We start from the raw sequence: 18,004 nt of genomic DNA, 5'->3' as shown, positions 1-18,004 counted from the left end.
GGCAAACTATTTAAATATATTTCTATAAAATATTATCCATCACAATGAGACTCTGATTGTGGGGTAAGGATGCGTGGATATGGCAGTGTGGGCATTATGGGTAGAACTGTGGGAAGGGCAGTTTTTGTGGGCCAGTGTGGGAAAGGTAGTGTCTGGAGGCACGTGTGGGAAGGGAAATATGGGCAGAAAAGGGTATGGAAGAGGAGGTGTGAGGCAGAAACGTGTAAATACTAACTCTCCAAAGCCTCGCTAGACAAACTGAATATCCGGGAAGATATTGGCCTGGAGAGGAGGAGGCCTGGTCGACGACCGGGCCGCGGGGACGCTAAGCCCCGGAAGCACCTCAAGGCCTGGAGAGTCACGGCCATGTCGAGTTCTCAACACATACAAGTAAACACACTAGCCTGTGTGACAGTGAATAATTACCCTCACTCAACACACCGCTCCTGCTCACGGGGAAACATTAACGCTACGTTAAATGGGCTTGTAGACACTCCATCAACAACAGTATACACTCCCTGTGGGTTCAGGAGTAGGTAGTGAAGTAGTAGTGTGTTGTGCTGGCGACCAGTAACCAATCAGGGCAGGTCCTAGTCAGAGATCGGTCCGTGGGGGACATTGATCCACGGAACTACCTCAAGATAAGGAAGGCCACATAAGGGGTTGTGTTAAGTTCTTCCTGGAATATTTTATGTTGTCATGTCTCTTGCATTGCAAAGTGCAGGCGAGTCAGTTTGCATATTAGACCCATATAGTTTGTAACTATATATATGCATTCTTTAAGTTTATGCACATTGACATCACAATAAGTTGATGAATCCATTCCATCGTTCTACTTTATTTTTGTGTATCAAAAAGGTACGAATTTATACACAACTCTAGGAATGAAAGGCTGATGGGTGGAGTGGAAAACAGTTTTCGTTATCTTTGTCAACATAACATGACACGATATTAAACAATTGGAATTTCGTACATCTCAAAGTTTTTTTGCACTTTTAATAGGGCGTGACGCGGTTCACTGATCTGTATTCTACAGTGTCATGCAGCCATGCAATGACTCATATATATGTCAAAGTTGCTGCAATTTTGAGTTACATGGATGTAAACTGCTTGAAATATGGCAATCATGCAGATTTTATATATATTAAGTCTTCAGTGAATGCATATTTGCAGTCGGCAATAAAACTTGAAATTTACATTCAAGTTATTACATAGTTGCAACAAATGCTCGTTTCCAGGATAATACAACGTAGATTCAGTCATCAATATTAATTTATATCTCGTGGATACAATTCGCTGTTTTGTTATCGTGATTATTTATTCTTTTCATGTCGGATAAAGCTCAACAAAATATGTAAAGCAGAGTTTGGTAAAGCTTTAATTCTTATCTGGCTACCTGAGCCTCAACGATATAAGTCTCCCCTAAGCGCTCAGCTCTCTTACTCAAACTGCATATTTTGTTAGAGCCGGCAATACATTCTATGATTTATTAGAGCCGGCAATACATTCTATAATTTATTAGAGCCGGCAATACATTCTATGATTTATTAGAGCCGGCAATACATTCTATAATTTATTAGAGCCGGCAATACATTCTATGATTTATTAGAGCCGGCAATACATTCTATAATTTATTAGAGCCGGCAATACGTTCTATGATTGTGTCTCTTCTCGGTACAAGAGTTTGTACTCTTCTAAATGTAACTAATCCGCAAATCAACTTAACAACGCCTATTATAATCTCCAAATCATGATCCACGGAAAGGAACATTCCAATCGCATGTGTATATATATATATTTGATTATATGATACGCAAAATAATGTAATAATTTACCTGACATTTTTTGATAAGAATCAGAAGAGAAGAGAGTGTATTGTGAGAGGCGGACACGCCTTGCCTGGCTCTGTCATTCCTTGCCAAAGGGATTTCACCCATTCTCTTCCCAGTCAGTGTGTCGCCCCCACAGAACGTACAGCTGCTACGTCAACGTTAGTTTAACGTCAGAGGTGTGCTCGCACGGCCTGTAATTACCTAAGTGTAGTTACAGGATGAGAGCTACGCTCGTGGTGTCCCGTCTTCCCAGCACTCTTTGTCATATAACGCTTTGAAACTACTGACGGTCTTGGCCTCCACCACCTCACCTAACTTGTTCCAACCGTCTACCACTCTGTTTGCGAAAGTGAATTTTCTTATATGTGTGTGGTGTGTGTGTGTGTGTGTGTGTGTGTGTGTGTGTGTGTGTGTGTGTGTGTGTGTGTGTGTAAACCTAAGTGTAGTTTCAGGATGAGAGCTACGCTCGTGGTGTCCCGTCTTCCTAGTACTCTTTGAAACTACGGACGGTTTTTGCCTCAACCACCTTCTCACTTAGCTTGTTCCAACCGTCTACCACTCTGCAAAAGTAAACTTTATAATGTTTTTTGGGGCACCTTTCTTTCCTTAGCTTGAATATGTGTCCTCTTGTTCGTGATGTTGCTGGTGTAAGGAATTCCTCCTTGTCAATTTAGTCGATTCCTGTTAGAATTTTGTATGTGGTGATCATATCACCTCTTCTATGGGGTCCACAGGCTGGGTATGGGGTCCTCCCCTGTGCACAGGATATGTGGATAGTGATAGGATGCATAATAATTAGACTAAAAGTGAAACTTAACTATCAATGAAACCACTTATATCTCTGTTCTTGTATGTACTTACTTATTGAAACCACGTATGAAATCACTTGCTTCTCCCCCCTTGTATGTACTAGGTACTTTAATGAGCTCCTTGTACCACCCACAGGCTCTGGCGGTAGGTGTACCAGTTACTGGGAGGAAGTTGAACTGTTTAATGGACTCTGAGGCTCCGAGGCGAGCACCATTGTTGACGTGTTTGGCGGTGAGTAATTGGTCGCAACTTGGTTCATTACAACACATGGCAGGGGGTGAACACGGACCCGCCTCTGACGAGCGACGAGTCCCAACTCACCTTCTGACATTCCACGCTTCCCATCCGATTGATGGATGAAGATTATGCTACTTAAGAGTTGGCACGGGCGTGAATAACCCGTAAGCCTTCCATCCCTATCCTCTTCCTTCTTAACTCGTACGCAAACCTCTCCTCTCCCCTTGTAAATCACAGTTCCATCCAGTAACCTGTAGATAGTTCCATCTGTGACCTAAGATATCTTCGGTCCTCATGAGTGATGATGCCAGGAGGCAGCATCAAGCCATCAAGGACATACTATGCTGGCGACTGAGTCACAATAACGTATGTTGACCAGACCACACACTAGAAGTTGAAGGGACGACGACGTTTCGGTCCAGTCCTGGACCATTCTCAAGTCGATTGTGAATGGTCCAGGACGAACCGAAATGTCGTCGTCCCTTCAACTTCTAGTGTGTGGTCTGGTCAACACATACTATGCTGTTACGTAGAGAATCTACAAAGAAGGTCGCGTGTTAGAAGTAATAACTGAGCTCCGGTAAACACCCGGAATAATATCCCCTGTGGATGGAGAAATTAATATCATGTGTGTACATAATGTGACATATATTAAAGCAACAGAATAAACAAATCCCCGCTTGCCGTTGACCCGTATATTAATAATATATGTTATGTACCATAATAACTATAGGTACACTCCTTATAGTGGCCGTTAAAGCAGTCCGAATATTTGATTCATTTTCCGATAAATGCATTGATTTTTTGGTCATTTTTTCATCTCTTAGGTTGTATTGACATAACCGTCTGGTCTCCGGAGGTAAGATCAATAATACCCCCCCCCCACAGTGGGTGTCCTTATTAACCAGCGATTCGTTATACCAAAGACGTGTTTACGGTAGGACGGTTATCACGCCCGCTGGTTGCAATTATCCGGAGAGTTGCACGTTATCTGACCCCTTCGGGGGTGGATCACGGGGACTTGACGCAGGGGTGATTGAAAGGAGTAGAGGGTATGGAGAAGCGAGTTGGGGTGGAGGTGAAGATGGGGCCTCTGTCACCCCAATAACACTGGGTACCCCTCTTCCCCCCTCTCTCTACTTGGCAGACAATACAACCAGCCAATCCCCAGAGTCCACCTTCCTCCCCACCATTCCAATCTCTCAAATATATTGCGTGAAAACCTGTACACACATATATATATACACACACCTGCATACTTCCCTCTCAGTCTCTGGATCACCCTCTTGTGAACTCGTGATTTTCAGCTTCTGTTGTCTACGTTACTTAAACATATTTAATCTCCCTGCAGGAAGTTCATTCGGCCTCCCCCGGAAGACTTTTAATCAACTTACCTGGCGGATACGTATTCATTCTGGATCAATTATTCATTCTTCATATTGTATCGAGTGTGCATTTTAGAACATTTTGTTTTAGTATCCCATCCCTTTGAGGGCTTTTGGTAATCTCTTAGGGATATTTATTTTAGGACATTTAGCATCTGTTACGGACATTTATTTAATAAACCTTAAGGATCTTTATTCAGTTCCACTCAAAACTAAATGTTCATATTTCTCTAGCGTCGTAAAGTAAGTTTAAGAAACCTCTCTATTTTCTATTTGTCAGGCTCCGTACTCTCTGTACCCACACTTCATTCCCATCTTCTGTATCCGCACTCTGTACCCTCACTTCCCACACCGTGTTTCCACATTAAACCCTTCGTTACAGTGGTCAAGAACCCTGGAAAACACTTCGTCTATCGTAGGGGAGACTCCTTGAAATTTTATTTTCTATTTAATATCTTCCTCCTTGGTAACCACTAAACTAGTCAGCGTGTCACTTTTATACAGTAGGTATGTCGTCTGCTGTAGTAAATATAAATTACTTAGTTAAAATACCACAAATTTCTTGGTCATCATAATTCCCTATCCTTTTTTTATCCTAGGCTTCTCCTTAGTCTTTTCTTTGATATGTGTGAAAAAAGCCCCTTCTAAATAGAAACAAAAACGTAGAGACAGACAGACTGATAAATCGATCAACCGTAAAAGAATGAGGTAATTCCATTACAACACGTGTCTAAGAAACGATATGTATTATCTTTGAAATCCCATCCCCCCCCCCATATGCTCTTTGCATCTGAAAGTCAAATGTAATCTTTTGAGAGCATTAATTAAATTGTCTTTGTCTTGCTGGAAGGGTATAGTTTCCCCCCATAGTGAGGGGGGGTATGGCTGCATGCAGAGCATTACGTGTAATATAAATGCAAATCAAATTGAGGGTTAGCTTTCATCCCTGAGCTTTACTGAATGAGCACTGCAATTTTGAGACACAATTATCGGCCTTTCTCTCGTTCTCGGTTAATTCATTTGCAGTTCGATGATTTCTATAGCCTATTACTTTTACGGAAGAACCTTTCTGTATTTTTTGCTTTGCGAATCTATAAGATTGTTGTTGTTGTTGTGTTGATTTAGGGGCGACGACGATCGTGGGATCGGATGCGCCCCGGCTGCCCGATACCGGAAAATAAAAGGTAAACATGGCTGCCCGATACCGGAAAATAGCGGAAGGATGGGGTCCCTATAACCCTAGACTACCCCTATAGTCTCTTCAGGCCATAGACCCTAGAAGATTTTCCATGTTTGGTGGAACCAAAATGTGAACGGTTGAATCACAAATACTTTGGTTCCTGTGGATACGACGATCTGTCGTTGTTCTGTATATTGGTGAGGTTTTATGGAAAACAAAATCGTTTTGGGCACGTTTCCTTAACCCAATGCTTCTGCTCCCCCCCCCCTCGTAGTGAATACACGGGAGTCAGGCGACTGTTGTGGGTTGTATTCTGGAAAATGTCAAGTCACTCAGCACCCATTTTCATTACCTTATATCTGGCCTCCTGCCCCAGCACCCATTTTCATTACCTTATATCCGGCCTCCTGCCCCAGCACCCATTTTCATTACCTTATATGCGGCCTCCTGCCCCAGCACCCATTTTCATTACCTTATATGCGGCCTCCTGCCCCAGTACCTATTTTCATTACCTTATATCCGGCCTCCTGCCCCAGCACTCATCTTGCATTTCATGCAACACATCACTTGCCACGTGTGATCGTTGAATGTTATAAGTGCTTTTTTTGCGCACTTTTAGTCCGAGTGGGCGAGTCTGTGTTCTTATCTGTGCTTGTATGCACAAAACACAATTTTTGTGTTTTGCTTTAGCAACAAAAAGGTAAATATGTTTCTCTGTATTTTATCTAAAAGGAGAATGTGCTGACGAGTGATTTCTGGAGCCGCCGGAGACCCATTCACTCAAGTGGGAGGAGACCAGGTGCAAGCATTGATTTTAGATACTCCTTCACTGCTTGTTCTGGCTGTCTCTGTCTCTCTCTCCCTTTTATCTTTTATATATATATACAAGAGTTGTTACATTATTTTACAGCCACTAGCACGTGTAGCGTTTCGGGCAAGTCCTTAATCTTAATTTTCCCCGCAATACGACCCGTTATATAGTTTAACAACTCGGTACCCATATGGAGACGAGGAGTCACAATAACGTGGCTGAAATATGTTGACCAAACCACACACACTAGAAAGTGAAGGGACGACAACGTTTCGGTCCGTCCTGGACCATTCTCACTCGGACTGTAGGTACCTGTACACTACTGGATGAACAAAGGCTACAGTTAAGGATTGGCGCCCAGTAAATTCTCCCCTGGCCAGGATACGAACCAAGGTCAAAGCGCTCGCGATATGCCAAGCAAGTGTGTTACCACTTCCTCATGAGGACTACGAATCGCCACGGATCTGTTTTCTCACCAATCTGGCTGGCTTTAACCACCGTCTTTCGCCTGGGCAGCCGGTTATCTGGGATATGGCTCTTGACCCACCTTGTAATTGATCAGTTACAAATTATCAAAGCTATCAATCCCGTTATTAGTTAAAGCTACTAACTAAATCTCCCAAATATGGCTTACGAAACAACGCATCTGAGGTTACTAACTAGTGATATTGAAACTACGTGTATATTTTAGTGCTACTACTTCAATATTGCTTTCTTGGCCGGGTGTATTGGCCGCGATTCTGCTAAAAATGGGATTCATGAGGTGATGGGACGAGTTGAATGGGGTTGTTGAGGGGATAAATGTTCTCGATGAGGGGGAGTAGGAGGGATGGGATGTGATTGTACGGGGAAGGAAGAGAGAGAGAGAGAGGGGGGGGCAAGAGGGAGGGAAAGTATGAATGGGAAGGAGGAGGAGGGGGGTGGGGGGGAAATGGGGGTCAGCGGCAACTTGAACAATAGCCTTTTTTTTCTCACAATGAAAAGTATTTTAATTTTCAAAAAACGTTTTCTGTAATTGTCGTCGTGTTGCAGCATAGAGGCGAATGTGTTTTATATTTGTCTTAAAATATATAAATATATTTTCTTTGTTGTGTGTTATAGCTCGATAGTGTTTTTTTGTACATTAAAAAAAACTTAGTGGGTATACCCTCTATCGATAGATATTGACGAGAGATTTAGACAATAATTACAATTGAATTAATAACATCAAGCCAACCAAATACCAATTTCATGGTTATTTCGTGTGCATTGTGCGGGGATTATTTACTGCATATAAAGTGAAGCCAGACGATATAGTGGCTACAAGTTCTTAGCTACAGGTCCAAGAGATACATGCTCTGTATACTACAGCTGTCGGCACACATTAACACCTTCCTGGTACAGACGTCCACCGCCTATGGCGTAGGCACATCGGGGAGGAGAGACACTCCTAGCCCGCCTCGATCGCTTTGAGACGGTCGTCCGAGCTATCTCTCCCATCAACATTTCCATCTTACTGCACCACAACAGAACCCTATGGCGGGCACGCTTTACCCCTGAGAACCGCAGCTTCCACAACCGGGGGGCCACACGCGGCAGGAGACAGCTCCTCGTGGACAGCCAGAGCGACAGGAGACACCGTATTCAGGGACGTAGCAGGCAGGGGCGGCTGAGACGGGAAAGCCGACGGCGTGGGCTGAGCTGCACCAACCCCCACACCACCACCCAGGAGACCTGCAGGATCCGACACTGGGGCAACAGACGGCAGGGAATCAACACACATGCCAGCACCAGGAGACGGGTCCGGGGCGGCCAACAGGGGTTGACCCCGCGTGCCTCACACCCCGCAGCCCCGGGAGGCTGCACCTGAAACACGTCCGGGGCTGGCCCGCATGAAACACGTACAGGGAAACCCAACGCATGGTATATGATCCCTGAGGCTCCCGCATGGCGAGAGCGCGGGTCCCGGCCAAAAGAACGTGACGGTTTGGCCGTCCAAACCGATATGGCCCCGCACGCACACTGCCGTTCATGTGAGAACTAATCGTTATAAAATTGGGCCGTTTTATTCGAATCAGAACTGAATATATTGATTTGTTTAATATATGATGCGTTAGTTTTTATCTCACTTACAAGGCCAAAGAAAATAGTTGTTACTCAATCCTCTCAGATATGGTAGCAATATATTAAGCTCATAATTCATTTTAAGAATAATCCTCAAAATACCTACATTTAAGTATTCATTTGTAGTTAGTCTTAAAAGCTAAAAATCCTCCTCGGAGTACATAATTAGAAGTGAGTTTTAAGTAGTCAAGTTATAAGTGTAAAAGGTTCCAGCTATATATGAATATGTATTATAAAGGGAAGAGTCACTCTTACTATCTTTGTGATTTTATTGTGTAAAAATTATTGCACCCAATTGGAAAATAAGATTTCTGGTATATATACAATAAAATTTATTAATGTTATTTATATTCAAATAAATATACAATTTATATTGTATCTTATATCACTAATACATGGGCAGGCGATGAGTCACAACGTGGCTGAAGCATGTTGGCCAGACCACACACTAGAAATTGAAGGGACGACGACGTTTCGGTCCGTCCTGGACCATTCTCAAGTCGATTGGGAATCTCTCACAATCGACTTGAGAATGGTCCAGGACGGACCGAAACGTCGTCGTCCCTTCAATTTCTAGTGTGTGGTCTGGTCAACATCACTAATACATGATTTTATAAATCATATGTTAATCATAAATCATATTGTATTTAAATCAAATCATATTATATCATGTTTATAAAAATCCTGAATGAAGACAAATTCAGTTACATATAATAATTTACAATTTTTTAATTTATAATTTTTTAATAATTTTAATTTTTAATTTTAATAATTTTAATTTTTTAATAATTTTAATTTATAATTTACATATAATTTGTAATTATGCGCAGCTCTGGCGTCGTCTTAGCTGTCCTCCTTGGCTGTTTGTTTTGGTTGTTTCAGGCGTTTCAGTCGTTTGAGAAACTAACAAACTTTGTCGCCTTCTCAAACTTTTCCTCTCCCTTCTGAATGCCGTTTGTCCGTGTGTGTGTGTTCCAGGTTCAGTCATCTCAGCCTCAACATACGAGTACAAGGTCGTGGTATTTTCCAAGGGTGGCTGGGACATGGGCACGTTTGTCGATTGCGGAGCATACTTAAGGATATACTCCTTGAACCCCACCCTTGGAATGGGGATTTTCGGTTGGCTGGAAATATTTACAGATTGTATTAGATCTTCCATGATTATTCCATGTTGTGTTTGAACTTTGGGTGTCCTGTAATGAGCCAGTTCATTCTCAGTCACCCACCGTCGCTTGAATAATGTGACGTGGGGTTGAAAACTGTACTTGTGTAGGAGTAGACCTTGCTTGCCCAGCAGGTCAATAATCTTACGCCGCAGATCTGAGAGATTGTGGGACACTTTAATCTTTAGGAAGATGACACTTGTGTCAAAATTTCCTAGACCATCAAAGACGACGCTCAGCTTTTTTTTTTCCTGAGGAAAGAGAGCACGTTTAATATGGACGAATAGTAAGTATATATATAAGAACTATTATTTAAAGCTTAAAAACTTACATTATCTAGAAAGGCGAAGAATGAATTAATATGAACAAATCCACAAGGGCCGTGAATAACCTACGCTCGAGATGGCCCCAGACGCGCCTTATTCAACTGCGCCACGACATGGTAACAAAAAAAAAAAAAAAAAAGGCAATTTTGAGTGTAACTGCCCTCACAAGGCTCCCACAGCATCTACACAGGGAGAAGGCGCGTTTGGGATCATCCCGGACGTAGGTTCGAACCCTCCTGGATTTGTTCATCTGATGCATCACGCTATTGTGATTTCTGGGTGCAATGAGATAATATTCGTTCCGTAATATGGTTGAAATTGTGCAGAACTAATTACCGCATACCATAATACAAGTGGGATACGTTTTTAATGGGGGTTAAGTGCAATGAAGCTAAATTTTGACCGATTGTGGGAGACATTAAGTGCTACGAAATGGACGAGGATTAATCGAACCGTATCCTCAATTCGAGGATTAATCGAACCGTATCCTCAATTCGAGGATTAATCTAACATCTTTCCTCAATTATGGCGGTTTAGTTTGCATTTACTGATCAATTTAACAAGTAAGAGGTTGTTGTACTTACCATAAATTTCTGAATTAATTGATTAATGATGTACAGAACATCCTGGTCATGCTTATGTACCTTCCTCCATTTATCTGAAATTACAAAATAAGAATGTTATAATTTAATATTTAACCTGCTATGTATATACGCAAATTCCACACAAATAATTTTAAAAACAATTACCAATACATGTATACTGTCGCTAATGTTGGTACCTTCCAAACTTCAAGTAACCATACTAGAGATATTTCTTTAGTCATGGTTAGTCATAGTCTGATAGTACGTATCTAGGGGTTCAATCTCATTGCAGTCTCTCCACATTTTAGCGCAGATAAATCACACTCTTGCGAGTTCATTATATACAATATATAAAAATTCAAGAACCTAACGTGGCTTACTTTCACCACAAGCAGCTTAGTTTGGATAACAATCTGTTGATCTGTGAATGACTTTTTAAACTCCCACTGACCAATTCTGCTAACCCTGATCTACACTACTTATTTACTAACACCGTCCCAACTCCTTACTTCGATCTAATATAAAATATCCGAGGGTAAAGTGCGCGTGTTCGGGATCAGCTGGAACATGGTCCAGCAACGTGGCTTTTTCCTGAAGCAAACCTTGCAGTTTCCTTATGAAGCGTTTTGTGTCTTCTGGTAGGTCGAAATAGGCGATGTGGGTTGGTTCCGTGTTTGAAGTCATTGCCGATGCCATTTTGAAACAAACCGTTGTTTTAGATTTAGCTAGAACGTGGTCGTGTCCTTTCACCGTCAAGTGATTTAGATTAGTACTGAAGACCAGTATATATAGGGAAAGTGAGGTGAGAGGAAATCGTAGAGGAAGAAAAACCAAGGCAACAGGTACGGAAGGTCAGATGTAATGAAGGGAAATAATAGGAATAAGAAACGGATCGTTACAGAAAAAGATAAAAAAAAGATAAAAGAAAGGGTAGGCTTATGTTAGGTCACGTTTGTAAGAAAGTTTAGAATATATTATGAAAGGGAAAAGTCAACAGCCACGAAGCAAGGATTCAGGTTTATGTTGGGTATGCTGTGCATCATATGCTTATAAATTCACTTTAATGTGTCCAGCGTAGGATGACTAAGTTAATTCCCCAAATTAGAACTCTTTCATATGAAGAAATCCCCAGGGGCCGGATGAAGTGTTTGCCAGGGTGCTTAAAGAATGCAAAGAGGAGCTTTCCGAGCCACTGTCTACCATATTTAATAAATCAATAGAGTTAGGCAGAGTGCCAGAGTCATGGAAGGTAGCTAATGTGGTACCAATTATTAAGAAAGAACATAAGAACAAAGGTAACTGCAGAAGGCCTATTGGCCCATACGAGGCAGCTCCTATCTATAACCACCCAATCCCACTCATACTTATCCAACCCGCGCTTGAAACAATGGAGGGACCGCACCTCCAACATGTAACGCGTAATTGGTTCCACAAATCAACAGCCTTGTTCGCTTGAAACAATCTAGGGACCCCACCTCCACCACGTTACACGGTAATTGGTTCCACAAATCAACAACCCTGTTACCGAACCAGTATTTACCCAAGTTTTTCCTAAATCTAAACTTATCCAATTTATACCCATTGTTTCGTGTTCTGTCTTGTGTTGATACTTTTAATACCCTATTAATATCTCACTGGTTATGTCCATTCAGCCACTTGCAAACCTCTATCAGGACAGTGCCTCAAGGCTCTGTCCTGGGACCTCTGTTTATAATATATACAAATGATTTAGATTCAGGTTTGAGTAGCAACATTTGCAAATTTGCCGATGATACGAAAATCGGTAGGAAAATTAATTCGGAGGACTATCACTTCAAGTTGATCTAGATAGGGTTTTGAAATGGTCAAAGGATTGGCAGATGCAGTTTAATGCTGATAAATGTAAAGTTCTGAGGTTAGGTAATGATGATAGAGTTACAAGATACGAGCTAGATGGTGTTGAGATTGCGAAGTCGGAGTGCGAAAGGGATCTGGGAGTTATGATTAGTAAGAATCTAAAACAAAAGGATCAATGCATGAATGTTCGTAATGAGGCAAATCGGACACTGATTAATAATCGCAGCGTTAATAAGAAGACAACGTTAATGACAAGGTGTGGTTCTCTAGCTATATCTTGCTCTAGTTAGGCCCCATTTAGATTATGCAGTTCAGTTTTGGTCGCCGTATTATAGAATAGATATAAATTCACTTGAACGTGTCCAGCGTAGGATGACTAAGTTAATTCCCCAAATTAGAAATCTTTCATATGAAGAAAGATTAACAAAGCTTAAAGTTGCATTCACTGGAAAGACGGAGAGTTAGGGATGACATGATAGAGGTTTACAATTGGATGAATGGACATAACAGGGGGGATATTAATAGGGTATTAAAAATATCAACACAAGACAGAACACGAAATAATGGGTATAAATTGGATAAGTTTAGATTTAGGAAAGACTTGGGTAAATACTGGTTCAGTAACAGGGTTGTTGATTTGTGGAACCAATTACCGCGTAACGTGCTGGAGGTGGGGTCCCTCGATTGTTTCAAGCGCGGGTTGGACAAGTATACTGAGTGGGATTGGTGGTTATAAATAGGAGCTGCCTCGTAATGGGCCAATAGGCCTTCTGCAGTTGCCTTTGTTCTTATGTTCTTGTGTAATCCCACTCATAAACATGTGTCCAACCCACGCTTGAAACAATCGAGGGACCCCACCTCCAGCACGTAACGCGTAATAAGAACATAAGAACAAAGGTAACTGCAGAAGGCCTAGTGGCCCATACGAGGCAGCTCCTATCTATAACCACCCAATCCCACTTATATACTTTTCCAACCCGCGCTTGAAACAATCGAGGGACCCCACCTCCAGCACGTTACGCGGTAATTGGTTCCACAAATCAACAACCCTGTTACTGAACCAGTATTTACCCAAGTCTTTCCTAAATCTAAACTTATCCAATTTATACCCATTAGTTTCGTGTTCTGTCTTGTGTTGATGTTTTTAATACCCTATTAATATCCCCCCTGTTATGTCCATTCATCCACTTGTAAACCTCTATCATGTCATCCCTAACTCTCCGTCTTTCCAGTGAATGCAATTTAAGCTTTATTAATCTTTCTTCATATGAAAAATTTCTAATTTGGGGAATTAACTGTCATCCTACGTTGGACACGCTCAAGTGAATTTATATCCATTCTATAATACGGCGACCAAAACTGAACTGCATAATCTAAATGGGGCCCAACTAGAGCAAGATATAGCTTGAGAACCACACCAGGTGTGGTTCTTCAGCAACACCAGCAGCGTCAGTGACGTGAGCAGCTGCAGCAATAACAGCAGCTGCAGCAGTACCAGCAGCTGCAACAACAAACAACTGCAGGAGGAGGATTGTGAGCGGTAGTAATATTGGAGGGAGGGAGTGGGGGGGGGGATGGCGTGACGTCTGACAAGGTGATTGATTGTTTGCAAGACAAAGGAGAAAAGAGAAGAAAGTGGCAGGTGGTCGAAGGCAGGTGCCAGATCATTACTCTTCACCAGCTCTCTACCTCAACTGATGCCCCAAGTCTTGCTGTGTCACTCGCGTCTGTTGAACACTGCTTCGCTGGAGACCTGCGACCTGTTCTTGCAACGCTGGAGTACGTCACTGGGCGTGGTAAATCACGCCAACCCCCGCAATAGTCAGGAAAGAGGCGAGTTACGATGTCTTTAACGGGATATCAATAAGGGGTTCTTGCTGTAAATGTGTAAGTGATCATACTCAAATCGCCCTCTAACTGATCAATCAAATGGATCTAAATTATACAAACCACTGTTAATTCAATATGTAATATTCGTACTGTTAATATTAAAATTACACGATTACAAACTACTGTTAATATTCAAATTACATGATTTTGTAATGTGTATTAAAGCACATTTAATTATGTTCCTATTGAAAATGTTTTTATTATTCGACAAGATGGTGTTGAGAGGTGGCCAAGATGGTGATGGATGGTGAGAGGTGGACAAGAAGTTGATGGTGAGCCAGGCATGATGGCAGTGGTGGGAAAGGCAAACAAAAACATTGCATAAAACAACAACACCCAAGCTACCTCTAAGAATGATCGAGGAGCTGAAAGATGCGTTATTGGCCTCCTGGGAGATGTCGAACGCTCCGCTATGTGATATTAAACTACTGAAGTGCGAAGTCTCGAGATATAGAGTCCAGAAAGTTTCCTGGGAAAGAAGGCGCTGGGACACTTTGCTAAAATCGTACCTATTTTAAACTCTTAAGAAACAGATGAAGTTGGAGAGTTTGCGAATCTGAAAGACTAGTTCGAGTTAAGCTTTGTGTTTGTCTGACCATTATCTGTCTTTGGATCTAGACTTTTTTTAATGTATCTCAGTGTTGGAAAGCGAGAAAATCTTTAGATGCTTTGGATGAAAATCTTGAGCATTATGAACTTTCCGAGGACCGATTTCTATCTTATAGCCTTGCCTTAATTATATTTAATGTTTGTCTTCCGATACCTTCAACATCGTCTTTTCTAAATTCAAGTTGAATAATATTTATCTACTTTCTACTGCTTTAAATACTTGGAGTTCATTGAAGGCATATTTATAAGAAACGCTATCAAGAGAATATATATTGCGTGCCATTTTTTAATACCTGTATTTCAATATTATTATGAATTTAGTTTTTTCTATTGATGCTGAAGTTCGAAATACACACTTAGATTAACCTTAAAATTTGTAAATACAGGGCGCCTCAAGAAATTTATACACTTTGATAAAATCATATGAGAATCAGCCGTTATCAATTTAAACAAATATATTTTTCCAGGTTTTATAGTTTAATTGCGGTATCGGCCCGTCCTCTCAAAAAAAAGTGACTTCAGAACTTTTAACGGACAAATAACAGTACTGTAAATTATAACGGCTCAGGAACAATACTATACAAGATTGTGCTTAGAGGGGAAGAGAAAGACCCAAAGGAATAGGAAACTTGCAGTTACGGGAAAACAAGAACCTGATAGCAAACTTTATCAAAGGCTTTTGTGGTATCTTACGCAACGGGAAAAGCATCACAGCTGCCATCACAGGCCGACGGAAAGTTAAGGAAAAAGTAATAGATGTGTTGGGAATACTTCATATTTTTTGTATTTTGATGTTCAGTAATCGCGTAAAACTACATATTGTATCATAACTATCAGATTAGTTTTAAGGGGGGAGGGAGAGGAAGGTGTGTGAAGGTAGATGGTAGTGAAGTTAAATTTTTGACTTATTGCGGTAGACATTAAGTGCTACGAAAGGGACGAGGATTAATCTAATATTTTTTATGAAAATTTTACACCTTTCCTCATTTATGGAGGATTAGTTTGCCTTTATTGATCAATTTAGTAGGTACGAGGTTGTTGTACTTACCATAAACGCTTCAATCAATTGACAGATGAGGCTGTTCCGTACATCATTCGTCAAAAAGCTTGTCTACCTCGTTCCATCTGTGAAATTACAAATAAAAATTTTAATATTTAACCTGCTATGTATATACGCAAATACAGGAAATTGTTAATCTTTAAAAGTTTTACCGATACATGTATACTGTCGCTAATGTTGGCACCTTCCAAACTTCAAGTAACTATTGAGATTTCTTTACTCATAGTTCAACTGGTAGTACGTGTCAAGGGACGAGTTAAGTCCCATTGTAGTCCCTCTATAGTTTATCGCAGATAAATCACTTTAGTTTTATTATCAGTAATGTTACGGCCACTATGGGTCGCAACCGGGTTCTTTGATGGTGGAGCCAAAATGATAGTATCCGACCCCAAAGTCTGGAGTGGCCTTCAAAAGAATATTAGGTAGCGAAATAAACCTTAAGAAGGTGGATGGGGGGGGGGGGGGGGGGGAAAGAAGCAGAGCAAAACATTCTCATGATTTTCTCATCACCAAAAATAAACTGAATTATTACTTTCTTTGGAAATATATACAGGTGCCGCTCTCATAGGAGACTGAGCACTCATGATGCTAATATAATGTAGCCTTCGTCAATGTTCGGGCTCCGCTCCCGACCTTACTGGCCACAGTACCAGAAAATACCCGCGAGTTTACCTTTGCCGTGGGGTCGATACCCGCGAGCCTACCAATACTATCACGAAGTGCCTCTCTACCCAACAATCACCCTGTAGCCAAGTGCTAGCAGAGAACCTCAGCCACGCGCTGATTGGGGCCCCACTACACGGACAAGTACAGAGGTGTCGCACCCCTGGCAGGAGCCTCCAGCAACGGGCTAGCAACGCTCCTGAACAGACACTTTACTGTCGGTCGTCTCTCCCCTTCGCCAGTCCCGGGATACGACGAATTCTTCCACTGCTACTCCACTAGTATTAACAACACTCCTGATCAGGCGGCGACTCACTCAGTTATCAGACGGGAGTAAGTTGGGAGTGTTCAGGCTGCTCAAGGTAGACTGTCAGTCGTCAGTACCACTGCTGCCCCACGGCACCTCTGTGGATACAGACACGTCATCAGTTCTAAGGTACGGGAGAGACATTAGGAAGCAACACTTACTCATTTGGACATTATGACATTTATGCTCTTAGTGACCACAGATGGCGCTGTTCTTGAATTACCTTATCACCAGAGGTCACTCACTACCACCTTACTGGTTTCTCAAGGCAGGAATCTTGAGCCAATTACACCTACTACGCCACCCCCAATAGATGGCGTTGTCCAGGTAGAGTCTAATTACGTGGCGGGTTTCAGAGCAGACTCACAGATGGCGCTGAAGTCGCTCCTCCATACGTCAACAGTGTCGTCGGGTTCGTAACAATATATTAAAATCCAAGAACCTAACGTGGCTTCTTTCATCACAAGTTACTAAACAAAGCAGCTTAGTTTCGATAACATAATCTGTTGATCTTTGAATGACTTTGTAAACTCCCACTGACCAATTCTCCTAACACTCTCTCATCAGTCTGGGTCGGCTGCAACATGGTCGAGCTTCTTGTTGTTGTTATAGATTCAGCTACTCGGAACAATTTCCAAGTAGCACGGGCTATGGTGAGCCCGTAGTGAACTTACCTGGCACAGGAGCGGTGCTGTGTGTGGGTCTGGTCGAGCTTCTTGACTTCGATCCAAAGAGAATCTTGCAGTTCCTTCGTGTTGCGTTTCACGCTATCTGGCAGGTCCAAGTAGGCGATGTGGGTAGGTTCCGTTCTGGTAGTCTTTTCGGATGCCATCTGCAATGAAACTTACACGTTGTTGTTGTTTTAGATTTAGCTACTCAGAACGAAGTGTCCATGTAGCACGGGCTATGGTGAGCCCGTAATTGAGTTCGGTTATTCGCGATAACCTTGTTACTGTGATATTTGGGTCAAAGTTTCAAATAGAGGTGGGGATTCCTTCGTTTTCCCAGTTTATTTTTCGTTTCTGTTTTAGTGCACTGGTTTTAGTTTTGTTTTAATAACATTATCTTGGTGGCGGATGTAGATGCAGAATGGTCACTAGTGAGTCCTTAACGGCTTTTCTAATCATTGTTCTCGCGGTGGAATGTGTATCTAATGCAGCTGCTGTCGTTGGATTAATGTTGAGTTTGATGCGCAGGGCTTCAGTAGC

At 41.9% G+C, this 18,004-nt stretch overlaps 1 long non-coding RNA gene across 1 annotated transcript; it reads right to left on the bottom strand.

Moving 5' to 3' along the window:
• Window positions 1–9,727: 9,727 nt before the first annotated feature.
• LOC123764909 (uncharacterized) lies at window positions 9,728–16,897 on the bottom strand. Its single transcript, XR_011222298.1, has 4 exons — window positions 16,806–16,897; window positions 15,815–15,891; window positions 10,432–10,505; window positions 9,728–9,772 (listed from the first exon to the last, which is right to left on the bottom strand). It is a non-coding gene; the product is annotated as an uncharacterized lncRNA (long non-coding RNA).
• Window positions 16,898–18,004: the final 1,107 nt, after the last annotated feature.

The sequence above is a fragment of the Procambarus clarkii genome, chromosome 48, assembly GCF_040958095.1.
Source record: "Procambarus clarkii isolate CNS0578487 chromosome 48, FALCON_Pclarkii_2.0, whole genome shotgun sequence".
Classification (NCBI taxonomy): domain Eukaryota; kingdom Metazoa; phylum Arthropoda; class Malacostraca; order Decapoda; family Cambaridae; genus Procambarus; species Procambarus clarkii.
This window is presented reverse-complemented; position numbering and strand designations above follow the sequence as displayed.